General features: G+C 43.3%; 1 long non-coding RNA gene across 1 annotated transcript in view; it reads left to right on the forward strand.

Moving 5' to 3' along the window:
- LOC139545413 (uncharacterized) overlaps positions 1–20,541 on the forward strand; it is a 50,935-nt gene extending 30,394 nt beyond the window's left edge. Inside the window, exon 2 of the long non-coding RNA XR_011669067.1 lies at positions 19,981–20,541. This is a non-coding gene — a long non-coding RNA (uncharacterized lncRNA). The remainder of the gene's footprint in view (positions 1–19,980) is intronic.
- Positions 20,542–21,146: the final 605 nt, after the last annotated feature.

Genomic DNA, 21,146 nt, shown 5'->3' on the forward strand with positions numbered 1-21,146 from the left:
ATTGCTAATGGTATATGAAGGCTGGCGGCGAGCACAGACCTGTTCCTCTGAATTCTGAAATAGAACAGCTAGGGCTCTATTCAAGCCTTATCGCGGAAGTTCAGCGTTAAAGCCCAACTGAAATTTAACGGCAATGTTCCCGCGTTGACGGAGAGTATTTATTTCAAAATACAGAGTGATAGAGAAACAGTGGCCTGACATGAGCCTGTACACTCTGCAGATCAAGTCCAAATACCAGTGGGAGAAAAGGGGGTTGTAATCCCAAGGTTGAATTGCCAGTAATCACGTTTCAGGATGAGTTATTTGATTGAATCCCTGACATCACTGTTCTTTGTCATTCTGCAAACTATATGTAATTTGTCCAGCTAAACAATTTTCCAACCCATCCCGTCGGGGTGACGCAAGTGATGACATTGGGGCCAGGCACAAAGTAGTGCATTGGGACTTTTGGATCTGGCTTCATGGAACAATCTAGGATTACCCAATGTTCATTAAGGGTAAGAACACCAACAGTTGCAAAGTAGTAATTCAATTATATGTCACTGAGACTTTCATTACTGTGTCTAATCAAGCTCTTATCAGCTGCAGACTAATTACAATGTAGACAGGTGTGCATAACACAGGTCAGCTGGTAGCCTGGGGTATTGAATGAACCAGAGATGGAAATGTGAGCGCTCATAATTTGCACCAAGGTGATCTATTGTTTCATGTAAATGACTACCCATAGCAATTTGATACAGGTTCCATCCTTTGATGCGTCTAGATGAGATTGAGGTTAAGATAACTCTGATACGGGTCTTACCATATGTCCTCTCAGTACCAAGTGAGAAGAAACATTCATACACAGCTCATAATTGTAATGTTGTCGGTCTACATTACCCTTCATCTTAGTAATACTATCTGTGGCATAAAGTCAGAGAGAGAGAGTAGAACACTTTAGCAGACTGTTTGTTCTCATGGCTCCATCCTCTGTGGGCTTGATGCCCAGTCAGTCCCTCTCTCTGTCCACTGCAGCCAGACACACATCCCCAGATGTTTCCCATTGCTGCACCAGTTGTGTGATGACAGATTACACAGGGGGTCACAGTAAACTGGTCCCTCTAAATGCATATCGTAATGATGCCAAATAGCACACAGCAAAATTCAATGGGTTCATTGGAGCCAAGGGGAAGTTGTTCATTGAGATACAAGAGCAATTGCTTTTACTGTTGCTAGTCTGATGACTCCCGCTGTGTTCCTTGCGCTTATCAGTTTGCAGTACAAGTTTTACTGTAAAAATGTCTCCCGCTTTGACTCTACAAAAATAGAAGTGTTGTAATAATTGTGTCGTCTAAGTGATATGTTTATGCCATTGGAAATGTCCCATTCCTGTGATGTGGCCCTTTTGCCTGATTTAAAGTTGTTGTTATTGTTTCCATTGCATTCCATGAGCAAATTGTTTTGGTTCCACGGTTGGCCTTGAAAGAGACCGAACAGGCTGATCAGTACATGCACTCAATTAGATCTATTCAGGCAATGTGAAAAGAGCTCGAATGACTCACCAGAGTTCAGCTAAGTTGCTACCTGAAACTTTAGATTGAGTTTGGTGCTTTCCAATGTCCATCTCACTCACCTTGTTCTGGCCTCTCTGAGCTCTACCAGGGAAGAGTGGTAGGAAGTTCAACATGTGGAATATAAATCTGGGTTCTGGCCAGTTGAGATCGGACATTCAGACAGTTTCCTCCCACACTTGTCATGTACAGTAGGCTTGAACAGCTCATTTATGTTCATCTATCATTCTGCATTCTGGTCAAGGCTTAAGCTCATCAGCAGACCTTTCTGGCCGGACGTAAGAGTGCACCCATGCACATGGGTCTGTACGTGTGTGTACGTGTGTATGTACAGTATGTGTGTGTATGTGTATGTGTAGGTGTGTGCGCAAAAAGCCACTTCTCCGGGAATGGCTTTGTAATGAGGGCTTATGCAGTGTTTTCATATGTGTGGGGGTGGACAAAGTGAATGATAAAAGCAGACAAAGTGAAAACAAATATTTGTCCACTGGCCGGTTTTCCATCATCAGTTGAGACAGCCGCCAGTTGCCTAGCCAGGAATTGGAGAACTTGAGACGTGCATGGAGATGAGGAGGGAGTGAGGGAGTGATGGAAGGATCTATCTGAGGGACTGATCTCCAGGTTTAGTCTGCCATTGTGCGAGTGTCCAAGCCAATACCTCCTACCCAGGAACAGAGACACTGAATTCAAATAATAAATAATTTGATTATGCTGCACTTATGTTGTAGACCACTTAGCCTCAATGGGGTGATGAGGCCAGTGCACCAACCATTACAGTTTACTGAAGGAGTGCCATAAATTGTCTTAGGAGTGGTCTAAAGGTACGAGGAGACTGGAATCATGGTGGCTCAGGAGACAAACCGTTATTGTTGTTCAAGGCAAATACAGTGGGGAGAACAAGTATTTGATACACTGCCGATTTTGCAAGTTTTCCTACTTACAAAGCATGTAGAGGTCTGTAATTTTTATCATAGGTACACTTCAACTGTGAGAGACGGAATCTAAAACAAAAATCCAGAAAATCACATTGTATGATTTTTAAGTAAATAATTTGCATTTTATTGCATGACATAAGTATTTGATACATCAGAAAAGCAGAACTTAATATTTGGTACAGAAACCTTTGTGTGCAATTACAGAGATCATACGTTTCCTGTAGTTCTTGACCAGGTTTGCACACACTGCAGCAGGGATTTTGGCCCACTCCTCCATACAGACCTTCTCCAGATCCTTCAGGTTTCGGGGCTGTCGCTGGGCAATACGGACTTTCAGCTCCCTCCAAAGATTTTCTATTGGGTTCAGGTCTGGAGACTGGCTAGGCCACTCCAGGACCTTGAGATGCTTCTTACGGAGCCACTCCTTAGTTTCCCTGGCTGTGTGTTTCGGGTCGTTGTCATGCTGGAAGAACCATTCACGACCCATCTTCAATGCTCTTACTGAGGGAAGGAGGTTGTTGGCCAAGATCTCGCGATACATGGCCCCATCCATCCTCCCCTCAATACGGTGCAGTCGTCCTGTCCCCTTTGCAGAAAAGCATCCCCAAAGAATGATGTTTCCACCTCCATGCTTCACGGTTGGGATGGTGTTCTTGGGGTTGTACTCATCCTTCTTCTTCCTCCAAACACGGCGAGTGGAGTTTAGACCAAAAAGCTCTATTTTTGTCTCATCAGACCACATGACCTTCTCCCATTCCTCCTCTGGATCATCCAGATGGTCATTGGCAAACTTCAGACGGGCCTGGACATGCGCTGGCTTGAGCAGGGGGACCTTGCGTGCGCTGCAGGATTTTAATCCATGACGGCATGGTGTGTTACTAATGGTTTTCTTTGAGACTGTGGTCCCAGCTCTCTTCAGGTCATTGACCAGGTCCTGCCGTGTAGTTCTGGGCTGATCCCTCACCTTCCTCATGATCATTGATGCCCCACGAGGTGAGATCTTGCATGGAGCCCCAGACCGAGGGTGATTGACCGTCATCTTGAACTTCTTCCATTTTCTAATAATTGCGCCAACAGTTGTTGCCTTCTCACCAAGCTGCTTGCCTATTGTCCTGTAGCCCATCCCAGCCTTGTGCAGGTCTACAATTGTATCCCTGATGTCCTTACACAGCTCTCTGGTCTTGGCCATTGTGGAGAGGTTGGAGTCTGTTTGATTGAGTGTGTGGACAGGTGTCTTTTATACAGGTAACGAGTTCAAACAGGTGCAGTTAATACAGGTAATGAGTGAAGAACAGGAGGGCTTCTTAAAGAAAAACTAACAGGTCTGTGAGAGCCGGAATTCTTACTGGTTGGTAGGTGATCAAATACTTATGTCATGCAATAAAATGCAAATTAATTACTTAAAAATCATACAATGTGATTTTCTGGATTTTTGTTTTAGATTCCGTCTCTCACAGTTGAAGTGTACCTATGATAAAAATTACAGACCTCTACATGCTTTGTAAGTAGGAAAACCTGCAAAATCGGCAGTGTATCAAATACTTGTTCTCCCCACTGTAAGTCAAAACAAGATCTAAAATACATACCAGGTGAACAGAAAAATAACTAGGTGAAAATCAGCTAATTGATAGAATATCAATATCACAGCATCTGGTGGTTGAAAGTCAATCTTTGCATGTTTAAGGTATTGGTTCCTAATTCGCTGTACCAGACAGTTACATAATGTCCTCCTCTATTCATTCTATGTAGTAAAACGCCAAATCTCTTTAAAACACTTCATCTCGCTGCAGCTGCATGTAATTATCGCTACATTGTTTCCAAAATGATGAGCCTCTTTTACAGTCTTCTTAACCTAGAGTAGTGAGGAACACTTCACCCTATGAATTCCTCAACATGAAAAGAACATTCGGTTCATTAGGAAAGAGGACTTGCCAACAACATTCATACTGAAGTCTCAGTTCAGTGTTGTGAGATCTGTTGGAGTGCCAATGCTAGCCATACATTATACACTCTCTCACGCAGGGCACCCTCGTATGTAATTATGTAAGTAATTTTCTCTGAAATTGATTGCTTTTCCCTACAGGGCCTTGTCTTCAGTCTAGTCTGGGAGAATGTGGTGGTAATGTATGACCATAGAGTCAGATCTGTGGTCTTTTAACACAGCTTAGTGTTTATTGTGGGTTTCTTTTGGCAGACGGTCATGTTTTCTTTTTGTCTCTTGTCAAATTATCGTGTTGCTCTTTGCTATTTTGGTGCTATGCTGGGCTGGTTGTGTTATCAGTCTCTGTCGATTTCCCTCGCACTGTCCATTAATTTGATTCCTCTTTTATCTGAAGACAGAATCACACTTCCTGCTCCTGCTACCGGGGGCTCCTGGGAACCTCAGTGTTTGGCCTGCTCCAGCATTCCCCTATCCTGCATGGCCCAATCACAGCCCCCTCTCCTCTGTCAGGTACAATGGGTCCAGACTTGGGCTGTAGCCATGAGGTGGTGGAATTAGGTTTCAATGTTATTCCGCATTCAGTCATAGAGGACTACAGTGGTTTCCCACTATCTGAGTGCTAACAATAGTGGGTGTATGATCCAATGTCTGTCAGAAAGAGCTCTACACTCTTTGAAGAACCCTTGTTGGTTCCGGGTAGAACCCGTTTGGTTCCAAGTAGAACCCTTTTGGGTTCCATGTAAAACCCTTTCCAAAGAGAGCTCTACATGGGACCCAAAAGGGTTCTACCTGGAACCGAAAAGGTTTCTCCTATGGGACATTCGAAGAACCCTTTTGGGACCCTTTTTTCTAAAAGTGTAGAGATACTGATGAATGGGCTGGCCATGGGTGCTAAGAGATGAGCATATTGCTCATCAGCAGGTCTAGAGCTCCAGGTCTATCTATCAGTCATGTGAGGAATCTGAGCCATCAGGACACAGCTCAAACGCCACGTATCCCTGCACATTGATATTGTAATGGTACTCTTTGTATACAGTGCATTTGGAAATTATTCAGGCCCCTTTACTTCGCACACCTGGATTGTACAATATTTGCCCATTATTCTTTTAAAAATGATTCAAGCTTTGTCAAATTGGTTGTTGATCATCGCTAGATAGCCATTTTAAAGTCTTGCCATAGACTTTACAGGGTGATTTTTAAAAATGTATTTATCCCCTATTTAACTAGGCAAGTCAGTTAAGAACAAATTCTTATTTACAATGACGGCCTACCGGGGAACAGTGGGTTAACTACCTTGTTCAGGGGCAAAATGACATATTTTTACCTTGTCAGCTCGGGGATTTGATCCAGCAGCCTTTCAGTTACTGGCCCAATACTCTAACCACTAGGCTTCCTGCCACCCTGAATTTGTTTCCCAGTGTCTGTTGGAAAGCAACTTTTCCTCTAGGATTTTGCCTGTGCTTAGCTCTATTCCTTTTCTTTTTATTCCTAAAAAACTCCCTAGACCTTGCCGATGACATGCAAACCCATTACATGATGAAGCCACCACAACGTTCAAAATATGAAGAGTGGTACTCAGTGATGTGTTCTGTTAGATTTTCCCCAAACATAACACTTTGTATTCAGGACAAAAAGTTCATTTTTTGCCAATTGTTTTTGCAGTATACTTTTCCGTCTTATTGTAAACAGGTTACATGTTTTGGAATAGTTGTATTCTGTGCAGGCATCTTTCTTTTCACTCTGTCATTTAGGTTAGTATTATGGAGTAACTACAATGTTGTTGATCCATCCTCAGTTATCTCCTATCACAGCCATTAAACTCTGTAACTGTTTTAATGTCACCATTGTGAAATCCGTGAGCAGTTTCCTTCCTCTCTGGCAACTGAGTTAGGAAGGGTGCCTGTATCTTTGTAGTAAATGGGTATATTGATACACCATCCAAAGTGTAATTAACAACTGTACCATGCTCAAAGGGATATTCAATGTCTGCTTTTTTTTACCCATCTACCAACCCATCTACCAACCCTTCTTTGCGTGATGTTGCAACACCTCCCTGGTCTTTGTGGTTGAATCTGTGCTTGAAATTCACTGCTCGACTGAGGGACCTTAGAGGTAACTGTGTGTGTGGGGTACAGAGATGAGTTAGTCATTTACAAATCATGTTAAACACTATTATTGCACACAGTGTGAGTCCATGCAACTTATTATGCGACTTGTTAAGCACATTTTTATTCCTGAACTTATTAGGCTTAACAAAAAGGTTGAATACTTATTGACTTAAGATATTTTAACTTTTCATTTTTAATGAATTTGTAAAAACATAATTCCACTTTGACATTATGGGTTATTTTGTTTAGCTCAATGATACAAAATCTCAATTGAATACATTTTGAATTCAGACTGCAACACAACAAAATGTGGAAAAAGGCAAGGCGTGTGAATACTTTCTGAAGGCACTTTAGCTTCATTATTGTGTTTAATTTCTTATGTTTTTTATTTTTCTTATTTAACTCTACACATTTGGGTAAGAGTTTGTAAGTAAGCATTTCACTGTAAGGTGAATGTGAGAAATGCAATTTGATTTGAGGCTGCTGCTGACTCCACCTTGACCTTCCGTCTGTCAGTCTGCTGACTCCAGCATGTTTCACATTCTTCTACAGGTGCGTTTGTGACACAGTCGATCCCATCATAGATTGCTTGTCGTCTCCTTTCCACATACGTCTCACGTTGCTAAATAGTTTCAGGGTTGGTCATTTTGTGCACTGTACCTGGCGGCTTTTTAGAGAGCAAGCATTTTCTTGATGAGTAATTTTTCTGAAAAGCAACTTAACTGATCACTGCATACAAAAATCTGAGGCAATTGAACAGGACACATTAACAAACACTTATTGTAGTTGTGCAAAGATAAACAGTCTAATTTGGCTTTGAAACAGTTTGAAATGATCACATATACTATATTGAGGAAATGTACTGTAGTTGAATCTGTTTTCTACCTCTACATACTCAGTGAATCAACAGTGGTGTACAAATCTCAGTACTTTATTGATCTTATCACCCCAACAGTCCCTCACTAATACTACAGTATATCAATACCACTTAACAAGTTGTGTTAATTCATAAATTACATATCTTAAGCTTGTAATTGAGTTTCCAGACCGCAGTGAATCAGGTTTCCACACAGGGATTTTTAATCCCGCAATGCTATCATAGTACAAAAGAAATGTCCAGTCCTCCACGGCGGCCTGTTTAATGAATGGTGTGGCATATGTTTGTTCTGTGTAAACTTTGCTTGTTCTGTGGGCCCCAGACCACAGGTAGAGTCCAGATGGCAGCTGCACAACTGACCAGGCTTTGACCCCCCTCATGTCTGTCTGGGTGTATGTGGTCCAGTGATTAAGTTAGGTGTGTCTTTTCTTTGTGTTTGAGCTTGCTAGGAGAACGAGGCTGGGCAGAGAGTAGGTAGTGTACAGTAAATTGGGACTGGCACAGTGGAATGGGCTAAACTAAGCTGCCCAGGAACAGGCCTACTTTTTTCACAGTCCTTGAACAAACAGCCAGGGGTTCTCTCTTCTCCACAACAGGAACACCACACCCTATCTTCAACAATGGACAACCCTCAAACCCACCCGCACAATACAGTAATTAATATTATGAAATAATTTAGTGCTGTCGGGCGCGTAACTTACCGGGGGACAGGGAAGGGGGGGGGGGGAGACATGAACCCCACCCCAATATTTGAAACAGGTCAATTTGACCCTCCCACAATAATATACCATGATGAATTGGAAATTATTTTTCCCACCGTAGCTTCTGGCTTTCTGTGGCTTTACACTACTACTCAATTCAATATTTTTTCATATCTGTAAAAATTAACACCTATCCGTGTGACACACACACACACACTTCATTCAGTCTTCCCCGCCACCAATTATGCTTGGTTTGGCCCGGTCCTCAGAGGCCTTGATTTGTGAAGGGAAAAAAAGTTGTGCAGGGCGTGCTATGAGAACGAGCAATATAAGCTGCAAAAGTATGTGGACACCCTTCAAATTACAGCCACACCTGTTGCTGACAGGTTTATAAAATCGAGCACACAGCCATGCAATCTCCATAGACAAACGTTGGCTTTAGAGTGGCCCGTACTGAAGAGCTCAGTGACTTTCAACGTGGCACTGTCATAGGATGTCACCTTTGCAACAAATCTGTTCATCAAATTTCTGCCCTGCTAGAGTTGTCCCGGTCAACTGTAAGTGCTGTTATTGTGAAGTGGAAACGTCTAGGAGCAACAGTTCAGCAACGGAGTGGTAGGCCACACAAGCTCACAGAACGGGACCACTGAGTGCTGAAGCACGTAAAAAATAGTCTGTCGTCGGTTGCAACACTCACTACCGAGTTCCAAACTGTCCCTGGAAGCAACGTTAGCACAATAACTATTTGTCGGGAGCTTCATGAAATGGGTTTCCATGGCCGAACTGACACACACAAGCCTTAGATCACACGCGGCTGTCGGCTGGAGTGGTGTAAAGCTTGCTGCCATTGGACTCTTGAGCAGTGAATCACGCTTTACCATCTGGCAGTCCGACAGACAAACCTGGCAGACTCCAGGAGAACGCTACCTGCCCGAATGCATAGTGCCAACTGTAAATTTTGGTGGAGGAGGAATAATGGTCTGGGGCTGTTTTTCGTGGTTCGGGCTAGGCCCCTTCATTTTAATGAAGGGAAATCTTAACACTACAGCATACAATGACATTCTAGACAATTCTGTGCTTCCAACTTTGTGGCAACAGTTTGGGGAAGGCCCTTTCCTGTTTCAGCATGACAATGTTTGCGTGCACAAAGCGAGGTCAATACAGACATGGTTTGACGAGATCGGTGTGGAAGAACTTCACTGGCCTGCACAGAGCCCTGACCGCAAGGTCATCAAATACCTTTGGGAGGAAATGGAACGCCGACTGCAAGCCAGGCCTAATTGCCCAAAATCAGTGTCCGACTTCACTAATCCTCTTGTGGCTGAATAGAAGCATTTCCCCATAGCCATGTTCCAATCGACAGGCAGGTGTCCACATACTTTTGGCCATGTAGTGTAGTTCCTCTTTTTCTTCGCTCTCTCCTTAATTCTTTGAGCTAACTTGTAACAAAGAAGTACAGTCACATTTAACATGGTAAATTCATGAGCGTGAATAAGAATTAGAAAGAAAAGGATAGCTTATTTTTCAAATGGAGAAGGTTTCTATTGCAAAGAGACAGATACGCATCTCGTGTGTGAGTGATAATTGTTAACTATTATATTGGGCAAATTTTGTGAGTTCAAACACAACTTTGGTAGTATTATAAACTTTGGAACAACTGGTTTCTAGTAGGCTGCAGAATTAGAGAAGGGCTGTTTCTCTGAACCTCAGGCAGGCAGTAGGCTCAAGCAATCCTGTTTCTCTCCCCAGTCAGAGGCCTGTCTCACAGATTCACCAGCAGCAGCCACCTATCCATTTTAGTAACTTAGACGCTCTTATCCAGGGCGAGTTACAGTTAGTGCATTCATCTTAAGATAGCTAGGTGGGACAACCACATTTCAGACATTTTTCCTCAATAAAGTAGCTATCAGCAATGTCAGAGCTAGTAAAGGGGTGGGGCTGTGGGATTATTTAAAATACTTTTTGAAGAGGTAGGGTTTCAGATGTTTTCAGAAGATGTGCAGGGACTCTGCTGTCCTAGCTAGAGGGGGAAACTGGTTCCACCATTGGGGTGCCAAGACAGGGAAGAGCTTGGACTGGTCTGGGCCGGAGACCAGCCAACAGCGAGTTGCAGTAGTCCAGACGGGAGATGACAAGTGCCCAGATTAGGACCTGCGCTACTTCCTGTGTGAGGTAGGATCATACTCTACGGACATTGTAGAGCATGAACTTGCAGGAGTGAGTCACTACTTTGATGTTTGCAGACGCAAAGGTTCTTTGCACTCTGTGAGGGGGACACCGTGATGGAGAGGTCTTTGAGCGGGCAGGTCCTCAGGAGAAAGAGCAGCTCTGTCTTTTTGGAGGTTGAGCTTGAGGTGGTGGGCCAACATCCAAGGGGAGATATCTGCCAGCCACGCAGAGATGCGTGTTGCCACCTGGGTGTCAGAAGGGAGGGAAGGAGAATATTAGTTGAGTGTCATCCTCATAGCAATGATAGGAGAGACCATGTGAGGATTTGACAGAGCCGAGTGACTTGGTGTATAGAGAGAAGAGGACAGGGCCTAGAACTGAGCCCTGGGCGACACCAGTCATGAGAGTATGTGGTGCAGACACAGACCCTCTCCAAGATACCTGGTAGGAGCGGCCTGCCAGGTAGGATGGAATCCAAGAGTGTGCAAAGCCTGAGACACCCAGCCCTGAGAGGGTGGAGAGAAGGATCTGATGGTTCACAGTGTCAAAGGCAGCAGATAGATCTAGGAGGATGAGAACAGGGGAGAAAGTCAGCTTTGGCAGTGCAGCGAGCCGCAGTGACACCTATCTTGAAGCGTGATTGGTTAGGGTCAAGAAGATCAATCTGAGCGAGTTGGTCAGATTGTTCTCATCCTCCTAGATCTGAGGAGAGAGTCAGCTTAGGCAGTTCCTCTAGTAAAGATGAGGTCAAGCGCATTGCCTGCCTTGTGAGTGGGAGGAGACTGGGAAAGGGTGAGGTCAAAAGAGGCAAGGAGGGGAAAGAGAGAGTTGGAAAGAAATTAATCAAATGCATACGCCAGGAGGTTGAAGTCACCAACTGGGAAGAACGGTGAGCCATCAGGAACTGAGCTTATGAAGGTGTCAAGCTCATTGAGGAACTCTAAGGGCACCTGGTTGGTGATTAGATGACAACAATGTTAAGCTTGAGTGGAAAAGTGACAGCATGGAATTCAAAGGAGGAGATGGACAGGTGAGAGATGGAGAAAATGTAGTCAGATGAAGAGAGCAGCTGGAGTAGCAGTAATCTCTGGGGTGATCCATGTCTCCGTCAGGGACAAAAAGTCAAGGGCCTGAAGAACAACTTAGGCTGAGCTAAACTCAACGTTCTTGACTGCAGATCGGCAGTTCCAAACGCTGCCAGAGACCAGGAATTCCATATGGGTTGGGCAGGGTACACTAAATTAGAAAGGTTGCAGCCAAGGGGTGGGGAACGTCTGTGAAGCCCATAGGGAGAGGAGTGAACAGGTATAGAAAACACACACACGTGTCAACGCTACAAAAGAGCTATATGAGATCATCTGAAAATAACTAGGTAAGATAATCAAGTGAGAGAGTGGTGTGGAGCCTTCCTCTCTTTCCTTCCTGAGACAACTTGGCAGAACCTTCCTAGTTTTCCAACACAAACACTGCTTAAAGACTGAAGTACTAATACTAATTGCTAATTGCCTTGCAAAGGTCAAGAGCACACCTCCCGGCACTAATTGCTGGTTGCCTAGGAGAGAAGAAACCACTCCCCCTCCAAAACAGCCACTGATTACCAAAACAACCACAAGTCACAGATTGCCCTGCCCCTTGATCCTGGTTGATCTGTCAACAATCATCTGCAAGTTAATAGCAGTCAGCAATTCACACACCAAGTAGGCTCCTGGGGAGACAGGCATAACTTAAAGTAGATGTCCCTAGGTAGGGGTGCCCAGCTGCTCTTAAATGCAAGTAAAACTAAATGCATGCTCTTCAACCAATTGCTGCCCGCACCTGCCCGCCCGTCCAGCATCACTACTCTGGACGGTTCTGACATAGAATATGTGGACAACTACAAATACCTAGGTGTATGGTTAGACTGTAAACTCTCCTTCCAGACTCACATTAAGCACCTCCAATCCAAAATTAAATCTAGAATCAGTTTCCTATTTTGCAACAAAGCATCCTTCACTCATGCTGCCAAACATATCCTCGTAAGACTGACTATCCTGCTAATCCTTGACTTTGGCGATGTCATTTACAAAATAGCCTCCAAAACTCTACTCAGCAAATTGGATGCAGTCTATCACAGTGCCATCCGTTTTGTCACCAAAGCCCCATATACTACCCACCATTGCGACCTGTATGCTCTCGTTGGCTGGCCCTCGCTTCATATTCGTCGCCAAACCCACTGACTCCAGGTCATCTATAAGTCTTTGCTAGGTAATGCCCCGCCTTATCTCAGCTCACTGGTCACCATAGCAGCACCCACCTGTAGCACGCGCTCCAGCAGTTATATTTCACTGGTCACCTTCAAAGCTAATTCCTTCTTTGGCCGCCTTTCCTTCCAGTTCTCTGCTACCAATGACTGGAACGAATTGCAAAAATCACTGAAGCTGGAGACTCATATCTCCCTCACTAACTTTAAGCACCAGCTGTCAGAGCAGCTCACAGATCACTCCACCTGTACATAGCCCATCTGTAAATAGCCCATCCAACTAACTCATCCCCATAATGTTATTTTATATGCACAATGGTTTGTCTCTACATTAACAAACATACTCCTCTCAATTGTAAATGTTTTGCTTGACTCATTATGACGTTATAATTACTTACATTTGCTTCCCCCGTAATGTTTTGTCAGCCATCTTTGCTGAAGAAAGTCTCCAGGGACGCGTCAAATTCGTCATTGAAACCACTCGATATGATTGGGCATATAAAAACCTTGGGACCCAAATGCATAATGAGTGCTATAACTCCCCCTTGTGGTGGTCTGGAACAATGACGCTGGGTCCTGCGGTGTAAGCTCACAACTTTTAAAGGAGAAACTACTGTACACTGATTGAAGTGGATTTAACAGGTGACATCAATAAGGGATCATAGCTTTCACCTGGATTCACCTGGTGAGTCTGTGTCATGGAAAGAGCAGGTGTTCATAATGTTTTGTACACTCAGTGTACATTTTTATTAAGGTTACTGTAGTGTAGCTTTACTTCTTCCAGTGTAAAGTAATTGGTAGCTTGGTAAACTATAAGTTCAGAGTAGCTTCCCCAACACTGCAACTAAATATCTACTAACCCTAACCCTAGCCCTAACCTTTATCCTAACCCTAAACTTAACCCTTACCCTAACCCAAGACCTAACCCTAACCTTAACCTTAACCCTTACCTTTCTTCTAAACCTAACCATAACCTTAGTAAGTGTCACGATCGTTATAATGAGTGGACCAAGATGCAGGTTCCATCCTCTTTATTAGGTAGTGAAACTCAAAGAAAACAATAAAGCGCAAAACGAAACGTGAAGCTCATGTAGTGCTCGCAGGCAACTATACCTAGACAAGATCCCACAAAGCACAATGGGAAATGGCTGCCTAAATATGATCCCCCAATCAGAGACAACGACAAACAGCTGCCTCTGATTGGGAACCATACCAGGCCAACATATAATTATAATCACCTACATAACCCACCCTAGTCACACCCCGACCTAACCAACATAGAGAATAAAACGCTCTCTATGGTCAGGGCGTGACAGTAAGCAGTTACTTATCACCAGATTTGTTGATAGTATGACCATCTGTAAAGCATCTACAGATGGACTTTTCGGAAAATCCAAATAAAGTGTGACTGCTAATGCTCATTGCTAAATAACACACCAGCTAATACAGTGCCTTGCAAAGTATTCATCTCCCTGTGTGTCTTTCCTATTTTGTTGCATTACAACTTGTAATTTAAATTGATATTTATTTGGATTTAATGTAATGGACATACACAAAATATTCCAAATTGGTGATGTGAAATTCAAAAAATAACTTGTTTCAAAAAATTCAAAGAAATGTACAACTGAAAAGTGGTGCATGCATATGTATTCACCTCCTTTGCTATGAACCCCTAAATTAGATCTGGTGCAACCAATTATCTGCAGAAGTCAGATAATTAGTTAAATAAAGTCCACCTGTGTGCAATCAAAGTCTCACATGATCTCAGTATATATACACCTGTTCTGAAAGGCCCTAGAGTCCACAACATCACAAAGCAAGGGGCACCACCAAGCAAGCGGCAATATGAAGACCAAGGAGCTCTCCAAACAGGTCAGGGACAAAGTTGTGGAGAAGTACAGATCAGGGTTGGGTGATAGAAAAATATCTGAAAATTTGAACATCCCACGGGGCACCATTAAATCCATTATTAAAACATGGAAAGAATATGGCACCGTAACAAACCTGCCAAGAGAGGGCCACTCACCAAAACTCACAGACCAGGCAAGGAGGGCATTAATCAGAGAGACAACAAAGAGACCAAAGATAACCCTGAAAGAGCTGCAAAGCTCCACTGCGGAGATTGGAGTATCTGTCCATATGACCACTTTAGGGCTTTATGGAAGAGTGGCCAAAGAAAAGCCATTGCTTAAAGAAAAAAGTAAGCAAACACATTTGGTGTTCACCAAAAGGCATGTGGGAGACTCCCCAAATATATGGAAGAAGGTACTCTGGTCAGATGAGACTAAAATTGAGCTTTTTGGCCATCAAGGAAAACACTATGTCTGGCACAAACCCTAGTCCTCTCATCACCCCGAGAACACCATCCCCACAGTGAAGCATGGTGGAGGCAGCATCATGCTGTGCAGATGTTTTTCATCGGCAGGGACTGGGAAACTGGTCAGAATTTAAGGAATGATGTATGGTGCTAAATACAGGGAAATTCTTGAGGGGAACCTGTTTCAGTCTTCCAGAGATTTGAGACTGGGACGGAGGTTCACCATCCAGCAGGACAATGACCCTAAGCATACTGCTAAAGCAACACTCGAGTGGTTTAAGGGGAAACATTTAAATGTCTTGTAATGGCCTATTCAAAGTCCAAACCTCAATCCAATTGAGAATCTGTGGTATGGCTTAAAGATTGCTGTACACCAGCGGAACCCATCCAACTTGAAGGAGTTGGAGAAGTTTTGCCTTAAAGAATAGGCTAAATTCCCAGTGGCTAGATGTGCCAAGCTTATAGAGACATACCCCAAGAGACTTGCAGCTGTAATTGCAGCAAAAGGTGGCTCTACAAATTATTGACTTTGGGGATAGTTATGCACGCTCAAGTGTTTAGTTTTTTTGTCTTATTTCTTGTTTGTTTCAGAATAAAAAATATTGAGCATCTTCAAAGTGGTAGGCATGTTGTGTAAATCAAATGATCCAAACCCCTAAAAAATCTATTTTAATTCCAGGTTGTAAGGCAACAAAATAGGAAAAATGCCAAGGGGGGTGAATACTATATTGTTAGGCAAATATTTGTAGGGGGAAATTATATTTTAATGGTGTCACCATAATTATATTTTCATTCATTTTGGAGTTGAAAAGTCGCCAGGGCTGCGTTCAGTACAAAATAACGTAATGCAACGTTCAATTAAATGGAAACGGTGCTGTTCTGAACGACCAGTTGAAAAAAGATGAACGGGTTTGGTTTTGTGTTTAAAATGCACGCAAAGTCTGTTTAAGAACGTTTTGGGGAAAGGTGTCGTTCAGTACAAGCCGTTACGCAATGTAGCAAATGTTCAATCAAACTGAACGCACCCTTGAACTGACTTTCTCACAGTCATTCTACAAATAAATTGCAAAGTGTGGTTACTTTCTGAATTGTTAGAGTTAGACCAACAGTTTAAAGTATTAAAGTAATACAGAAAAGATTGGTATTGTATTTCAGTTGTTGTTGGGTTATATTGACCAAATTATCAGTAACGTTTTGGATGTATTTTCCCTTCAAAATGCCACAGAAATAACAATTTCACAGCACGCCCCTGGATGCCCCTGGACACCCAGGGTGTTGAGTCCGGAACCCATTGACCCAGACCCCCCCCCTCCCCTCCCCTCCCCCCAATATGCAATACAAAGTTACACCCTTGCTGTCAACAGGGACTTTTTTCGATATGACATTATTAGTGGCATGTATCCATGGATGCCAAGGGAAGCCAGGCTTCCCCAAATACTGTATTTGACCAATACAAAATTAGAATTATAAAATAGTGTCTCTCTGTGTTTTCGTAATTTTCTGTCTATTTGCAAGTGGCTGAAACTCACGGGAGAAATCATCCTAAATCATAAAAAAATCATCCATGATTTGCTGGTGTTTTTATAGTCTTTTATGTCCAACAATTTATGTCCAGCAGTGCATAGGCTACTCCATTTGGCTTGTATCCATCCCCAATTCCAAAGAGTGCCTCTTGTCCGGTGCCTCTTGACCAAAGACGCGCTCCTCCAAACATATTCAATTATTCAGTCCAAAACCATATCAATTGTAGGCATTTGCAGAATATTGCTTATTGAGAACATTTCTCACACACACAATAGCATTTACCGGAGCCTAGTATTTTTTATTTGAGGAGAAATGCAATGCATAAAGAAAAGCCTATACTCATGGAAGCCAATTACAACAATGTCGACTGTCAACACTCCAAATATATTTTTACTGTTGCTATTACTCGTTACTGTGCTATTTAATAAACTGTATTAATCCACAATGGACTAGGAAGAGAATATTCCATGCCCCCAGCTGGAGTTTATGCCAATGCAATGACTGTCAATAACCTACAGAACTTGAAACAATGGCATGCAGTATTAAGCCATGAAGTGTGTTGATTGGCCATTGAGTAGCCAAGCCATCACAACTATAATAACTTTTTTCATCAAAACCCAACCCTTTTCGCACCCCTGCCAGCTATTGTGCTCATAATTCACACAGTGAAAATAGCTCAAATATAGCTGACACACAGCACATAGCCCTACCGCCAGTGCTAAGATTTACCACTGCATTAGGTTTGTTAAAATAGACCCCAGAATGTTAAAATTAGGTTTAATTCACCACGTTTAATTCACCACGTTATACTACTCAAAAGGCACCTAAATGGTGGAACAACTCGACCAGAGGTGTTCATAAGTGTTCTCTTGAGGTGAGAGATGATGCTTGTCACCTGTAGTGTACAGCTATCTGGATTGGGCAGCTCAAGTCATTGCTGTGGTGTCCCCCCTGAGCTCTGGGGAGTGACCGTTGTTTGTCTACTAGGATTAGGTGATGGTATGCTGTCAGCATCAGGTGCCTCCTCTGAATCCTGTCGGACTCCATTAGATCATCTGATCCTCTGCTGGGCTTTCATTTCAAACCAGATTAACCTGTGCCTCACCTCCACATGACCCTTACCCACCAACCCATCCACCGACTCCCTGTCTGACTGCAGGCATGGTTAACGGACACAATGCACATGCCTTACATATTTAACATAAAGACATTCATAGGTAAAGGATTAGAGCCAGTGATACCGTTGAAAAACTGATACAAAACGTATAGTCTGTTGAAAAACTGATACATGACTACACATGCATGGTCGGCTCACCATGTGTTAGCATTAGGCAGCAGTAGTATGTTTAAATTCCCAAATTATGTGCTGTATGAGGACTGTGATTGATACAATATGGGTAGGGGATGGCTTGGCTTGGCTATGCAAAATGTTATGTTTCCAGACTGGAGTAACGAGGCTCAGTGAGATAATGTCTGAGCAGGGGCTTTTCTGGTGAAATGAGTCCATAATGGCTGGAAAAACAACACTGCACTTATTCCTCCAGCATTATCAGCAATTCAAGAGATATCACTGGCTGTTTCTACTGGAAGAGACAATGGGGAAGTGTGTGTGGGGTGGGGGGGGGGGGGGGCATTGTGAACTTGGAGAGGTCTGTGTGTCGTTATGCCAACATGATTAATCACAGACAGCCACCCATGTGCGGCCGTGGTCAATGGCAGCCTGTGGGAACCTAGCCCTAGCCAATAGGAGACGTCTGTATTAATGTGCGCTTCAAGTTAAAAGGCCCCATTCCCTTGAGAGTCACAAGATTTGTTCTAAATAGAAAAATAAGGGATATTTGCCTTAAATCTATACATTTATTTATAATGCCTGTGCTGATATATTTTGGCCTCAGCTGTACTGTATACATCACTTGTGAAATGGTATTGGGTGGGACATTCCAGTCTTTTTCTCAGGCCCTGGATCTAGTCCCCCCCACTGTGTCCCCATGAGTATGTTCCTGCCACAGAATAAGCCACAGTTGAATCCAGTTCAAATACACTGTGAGTTGAACCAACTTAAAGGAATTTGGACCAGTTGTTGGAGATATTGAGAGATCTCTTGTCACACAAATGAGGAAAAGATGCAAGCAGAGGCACGGTGTAGAGATGATAGATACAACTATCTCCCCAGGTCAGAAGGCATGCTGTGAGAATGAGCATGTGGTAACTCTTGTTAAAGGTATAATTGGACAGGCAGGTGTTACTCTCTGTGTGATGTTACACATCAAGTTAACATTGTGGAAAACTAACCGTTTAGTTTGAAGTAGTGTTTTATGGTGTAAAATTATGTAATTTACAGTATATGTTCAATCAAAGGAGTTACTTTTGGAAAATATGTGATCCTGACCTGCGGTGCATAATAAACTCAGCAAAAAAAAGAAATGTCCCTTTTTCAGGACCCTGTCTTTCAAAGATAATTCGTAAAAATCCAAATAACTTCACAGATCTTCTTTGTAAAAGGGTTTAAACACTGTTTCACATGCTTGTTCAATGAACCATACACAATTGATGAACATGCACCTGTGGAACGGTTGTTAAGACACTAACAGCTTACAGACGGTAGGCAATTAAGGTCACAGTTGTGAAAACTTAGAGGCCTTTCTACTGACTCTGAAAAACACCAAAAGAAAGATGCCCAGGGTCCCTGCTCATCTGCGTGAACGTGCCTTAGGCATGCTGCAAGGAGGCACGAGGACTGCAGATGTGGCCAGGGCAATAAATTGCAATGTCCGTACTGTGAGACGCCTAAGACAGCGCTACAGGGAGACAGGACGGACAGCTGAACATCCTCGCTAGTGGCAGACCACATGTAACAACACCTGCACAGGATCGGTACATCCAAACATCACACCTGCGGGACAGGTACAGGATGGCAACAACAACTGCCTGAGTTACACCAGGAATGCATAATCCCTCCATCAGTGCTCAGACTGTCTGCAATAGGCTGAGAGAGGCTAGACTGAGGGCTTGTAGGCCTGTTGTAAGGCAGGTCCTTACCAGACATCACCGGCAACAACGTCGCCTATGGGCACAAACCCACCGTCGCTGGACCAGACAGGGCTGGCACAACGTGCTCTTCACTGACGAGCTGCGGTTTTGTCTCACCAGGGGTGATGGTCGGATTCGCGTTTATCGTCGAAAAAATGAGCGTTACATAGAGGCCAGTACTCTGGAGTGGGATCGATTTGGAGGTGGAGGGTCAAATCAAATCAAATCAAATTTCATTTGTCACATACACATGGTTAGCAGATGTTATTGCGAGTGTAGCGAAATGCTTGTGCTTCTAGTTCCGACAATGCAGTAATAACCAACGAGTAATCTAACCTAACAATTCCACAACTACTACCTTATACACACAAGTGTAAAGGGACAAAGAATATGTACATAAAGATATATGAATGAGTGATGGTACAGAACGGCATAGGCAAGATTCAGTAGATGGTATAGAGTACAGTATATACATATGAGATGAGTAATGTAGGGTATATAAACTGTTATGTTTGTTATGTTATGGGTCTGTTATGGTCTGGGGCGGTGTGTCACAGCATCATCGGACTGAGTTTTTTGTCATTGCAGGCAATCTCAACGCTGTGCGTTACAGGGAAGACATCCTCCTCCCTCACGTGGTACCCTTCCTGCAGGCTCATCCTTACATGACCCTCCAGAATGACAATGCCACCAGCCATACTGCTTGTTCTGTCTGTGATTTCCTGCAAGACAGGAATGTCAGTGTTCTGCCATGGCCAGCGAAGAGCCCGGATCTCAATCCCATTGAGCACGTCTGGGACCTGTTGGATCGGAGGGTGAGGGCTCGCGCCATTCCCCCCAGAAATGTCCAGGAACTTGCAGGTGCCTTGGGTAACATCTCACAGCAAGAACTGGCAAATCTGGTGCAGTCTATGAGGAGGAGATGTACTGCAGTACTTAATGCAGCTGGTGGCCACACCAGATACTGACTGTTACTTTTCATTTTGCCCCCCCCCCCCCCCCCTTTTTGTTCAGGGACACCTTATTCCATTTCTGTTAGTCACATGTCTGTAGAACTTGTTCAGTTTATGTCTGTTGTTGAATTTTGTTATGTTCATACACATATTTACACATGTTAAATTTGCTGAAAATAAACGCAGTTGACAGTGAGAGGACGATTCTTTTTTTTGCTGAGTTTGTTTTATCTTTATACAGAGCATTAGAAAAGGTTTGGATCCACCTTGGACCAATTGGCTGCTTGGCCTTTTTGGCTTCTGATTCATGAAGTGTTCAGTGCAGCAAAAATACCAGCATACCTAAAAGCCTCAAAATAGAGCTTTCCAGTTTTTTACAGGTCAGAGAGAGAGAGAGAGAGAGCTCTGGAGCTATGGGATTTATTGTGTTGTCTTAAATAATCTTCTCTCCTCTTTAACAAATTAGTCTTGATTGTTAAAGCAAAACAACAGATTAGACTTCTGTGTTTGCGTTCAGGCACACTGCTTTCAAGTCTCTGCCTGGCTTACTATGGACATAGTGCCAAGCTTACTCTCTCTCCTTCTCTCATTCTGTCTCTCTCTCACTCAACTCCATTGCACTGATTATCTCTCTCTTCCCTACTATATTTTTCTGTCGCTTGGTTACAGTACACAAACATATGATTGCATGTGATTGCTAAGTCTATATGGGTTGTTTTTTAGATTTATATAAAAATTCTCTTTAATGTACTGTAATGACGGTTTCTTTACCACAGACTACAAATACTCCATGCAGGTCAA

This window comes from Salvelinus alpinus, chromosome 19 (assembly GCF_045679555.1).
Source record: "Salvelinus alpinus chromosome 19, SLU_Salpinus.1, whole genome shotgun sequence".
Lineage (NCBI taxonomy): Eukaryota > Metazoa > Chordata > Actinopteri > Salmoniformes > Salmonidae > Salvelinus > Salvelinus alpinus.